The sequence below is a fragment of the Delphinapterus leucas genome, chromosome 3 (assembly GCF_059928025.1).
Source record: "Delphinapterus leucas isolate spDelLeu-1000000601 "Yukka" chromosome 3, BTC_Dleu_Yukka2, whole genome shotgun sequence".
Lineage (NCBI taxonomy): Eukaryota > Metazoa > Chordata > Mammalia > Artiodactyla > Monodontidae > Delphinapterus > Delphinapterus leucas.
Window position 1 is genome coordinate 17,337,416 of NC_143131.1, and position 4,272 is coordinate 17,341,687.

General features: G+C 33.5%; 1 non-coding gene across 1 annotated transcript; it reads left to right on the forward strand.

The window, feature by feature from the left end:
• The first annotated feature begins 882 nt into the window (after positions 1-882).
• Positions 883-989, forward strand: LOC115802660 (U6 spliceosomal RNA). The gene has a single exon (XR_004023171.1). It is a non-coding gene; the product is annotated as a U6 spliceosomal RNA (small nuclear RNA).
• The last annotated feature ends 3,283 nt before the right edge of the window (positions 990-4,272 follow it).

Below are 4,272 nucleotides of genomic sequence, written 5' to 3' on the forward strand. Positions count from 1 at the left end.
GCAACGCAAGGAGTATGGAAGCAGGTAACAGTGATGGTAAAACTTGGCAAAGTGATAGCTGATGTCCCACGTGAAGGATAGAAAGCTTGATTCATGGAGGTAACTTGATATAGCACAGCAATGACCAATGGGACTCAATAGAGGAGGAGAGATCAGGGCCTGTGATAGCAACAAGGAAGAGGTAATAATAATTTTAAAATCATCACCAACTGAGAGATCCCTCAAGTTCACCATTAGTGCTTTAGGAAAATGTTTTCTCTTTTCAGGAAACATGGCTCAGTTTGGGGGCCATTTTCTCTGACACTTAGGGAAGAATGAATGAAGAGGAGAATGAATTTGGAACTTGCTATCATGACTTTTTAAATGTTCATATTTAATTTAATTAATATGTATGTTGTAAATAGTTTGGGAAGTACAGAATGAAAACAAGTGTCCAATTTTAACTTTTGCCTCAGATTTTTAAATATGTGTGTGTGTGGGTTGTATAAATTACAATCCATTAATATATAGATAAGTGTTAATAAAATCTTGAGAGTTTTATTTTGGAGACTTAAGTAAGGGGAAATATAAATATACAAAATAGGAAGAAAAAAAACAATAAAGCACAATGGAGTCCAAGCCCTTCACTTCTCAGGCACGGATGAAGTCCAAGACACATCCCTAGTTACACATGCATTAGATCCTACTGGGGTAAGGATAATTACTTACTTGATTTTAAAAACTGTGGATCAAATAATATCTTTAAGATTTTGCAGAATTAGAGCTAACGTTATATGATTAGAGGATGTAAATTAATTGTGATCCTGTCCCTGAAAATAGTGTTTTAAAATAATATCTTCTATTTGATTTTCAGTTCCTAGTGCAATTAAAAAAAATATTTTGATGCTCGCTTCAGCAGCACGTATACTAAAATTGGAATGATACAGAGAAGGTTAGCATGGTCCCTGTGCAAGGATGATGCACAAATTCGTGAACCATTCCATTTTTTTGAAAAAATACTTAAAGAATGTATATATCGAATATATGTATAACTGAATCAATTTGCTGTACAGCAGTAATTAACAAAATATAAATCAACTATACTCTAATAAAAATTAACTTTCTATTTTCAAACAAAAGTTGGATATGTTTAAGGTATAAAATATGATTTGATATAAACATACATATGAAAAGATTACTAGAGTCAAGCTAATTAATATACCTTTTCATCACATAGTAACATTTTTTGTGATCAGAGCACCTGAGATCTACTCTAAAATATCTGCAGGAAATGTCAATGAGGAGTTTTTAAAAATTCCCTGCTATATTTAAATGCCCCAAATTAGACATACCATATAAATCTCTTAGAACAATTGTATGCAATTATAAGTAAATGTTTTAAAATTATTATTACCAATACAAATTCTGAATATTATATTGTCCTTAAGTAAAATATTAGTATATCTTAAAACTGATTTTTTTTAACATAGAAACTAATTGATGGCACATTTACAAGCACATTTACTCATATGTTCATATGGTCCATTCTAACAACATTGTATACTCAGAATAAGTAAATTCGTATTTTTCCACTGTAGGCTCAAAAGTGCTCTCAGTGATAAACTACCTACATATCCTTAATCTTGTCACTTTAGTAGCATTGCCCACAGACTTTTCTCTTGAAAATCAAGTTGCTGAACTGATTAATATCTACTTCCTTTCAAATCTGCAAAACTATTATGCTGAAGACAAGGTGCTGTTTGGTGATAAATATTGTCTCTTAACAGAGAGCTACGAATTCCAAGTAAGAAAAACAACTGATGGATATAAAATGAGGAAATCACAATCAAGAAAAGGATTATGTTTGAGGCTAACAGGAATCTAACTCATTCTGACTTATTGATCTTTCTATCTGCAAGGCTTAGCATGCTGAGATTTATGCTACTTAAGATATTAACTAACTAATGGCCTTTCTAAAATAATTTTCACTCCCAATATTCATACTAAATGTAATGTTGTTTCTTAATTTGTAGTCAAATTAATAAATGCACATACTGTAAATATTAAATGGTATTGAAGAGTTATAAAATAGTCATGTCTTCACTGACCAAGTTCCACTTCCCAGCCCTGCTTCTCTGAGGCAATCACTCCCACATCCTTTTACTTTTTCCTTTGGTATCCACCACATTTTTCTAAATGTATGTTTTATGACCATTTCATTATTCATTGATTTTGATCATTACCAATTGACTTACTATAATAGTAAATGAAGATTTAGTTCTTCAGTGTTCTTTCTCCACGGCCTCCCTTTTTGCACTAATATTATTATATTGCTGTCTTTGATTATTGTCTTACTCAAAGATGATTACATTATTATAAATATGTAAATACTGTTCACAGCTGATCTAGAATTTTTTTGCTTATGCACCTTAACAAAATTTTCCTGAAGTTTATAATACCCTTTTCTTGTACTTAGTTTTTTTTTTATTTTTGCAGTACGCGGGCCTCTCACTGTTGTGGTCTCTCCCGTTGCGGAGCGCAGGCTCCGAACGCGCAGCCTCAGCAGCCATGGCTCACTGACTCAGCCGCTCCATGGCATAAGGGATCCTCCCGGACCGGGGCACGAACCCGTGTCCCCCGCATCGGCAGGCGGACTCTCAACCACTGCGCCACCAGGGAAGCCATCTTGTAGTTATTTTATGCTCCTATTTTTAAATTTCCTGAAATCTTCTAATAGATATATAAACTCATACATGTGTTCTAAGTGCTTACAAGGAACTTATTCCTTTCATTCCATTTCCCCATTGTATTCTCTGACGTCCCGTTTTTCAACCTCCATTATTTGGATGTTAGACATTCTAGCATATCCCCTATTTGTCTTATCTTTTTTTTTGGTAATTTCTATTTCTTTATTTTTTACTATATTTTCTGAGAAATTTTCTCAATTTTTCTTCCATATCATGAAGAATGTATAAATACATATTTTGAAAGGCTCTTTCTTATTTCCCTTTATATCACATGTTGTTCTAATTGTTCTCTATAGAAAACTATTCTAGATTCCTACTTCATAAATATGTGTAGATATGCAGAAGTGCTGAGAGATAGTAATCTATTATCTTCTAGCATTTCTGATACCTAAACATGGAGATTGAGTCTGGAGGTTCAAATAATCCGTTTGCAGACTTTGCTTCAAGACCAGGGCTTCATTCTTTTTTTATTATTATTATTTTTATTTTTGTACATTCGACATGTACTTATGAGTTTTGTGGGAAATTACTATTCATTTTTTAAATATCTTTATTGGAGTATAATTGCTTTACAATGGTGTGTTAGTCTCTGCTTTATAACAAAGTGAATACATATACATATATCCCCACATCTCCTCCCTCTTGCGTCTCCCTCCCACCCTCCCTATCCCACCCCTCTAGGTGATCACAAAGCACCGAGCTGATCTCCCTGTGCTATGCAGCTGCTTCCTATTAGCTATCTATTTTACATTTGGCAGTGTATATATGTCCATGCCACTCTCTCACTTCATCTCCCTTCCCCTTCCCCATGCCCTCAAGTCCATTCTCTATGTCTGCGTCTTTATTCCTGTCCTGCAGGGCTTCATTCTTATGTCCTACTCTGCTTCATATTCCTGAATACTGAGCCTTTATCATTCTTCAAATTTACTTTTTTAGTTAGTATAGTTGATTTACAATATTGCGTTAGCTTCAGGTGTGCAGCAAAGTGATTAAGTTATACATATATATGTACGTATCTATATTTTTTCTGATTATTTTCCATTATAGGTTATTACAAGATATTGAATATGGTTCCTTGTGTTATGCAGTAAATCCTTGTTGTGTATCTATTTTATGCATGGTACTGTGTATCTGTTAATTCCATACACCTAATTTATCCCTCCTCTGTCCCCTCTGGTAAACATAAGTTTATTTTCCTATGCCTGTGAGTCTGTTTCTGTTTTTGAAAACTCTAATTCAAAAAGATATATGCACTCCAGTGTTCATAACAGCACTATTTACACTAGCTAATACATGGACACAACCTGTCTATGGACAGATGAGTGGATAAAGAAGTTGTGATATATATATATATATATATATATATATATATATATATATATAATGGAATATTACTCAGCCATTAAAAAGAATGGAATCATGCCATTTGCAGCAACCTGATGGACCTGGAGATTATCATACTAAGTGAAGTAAGCCAGACAGAGGAAGATGAAGTATGATGCCTCTTATGTATGGAATCTAAAAAATGATACACATGAATTTATTT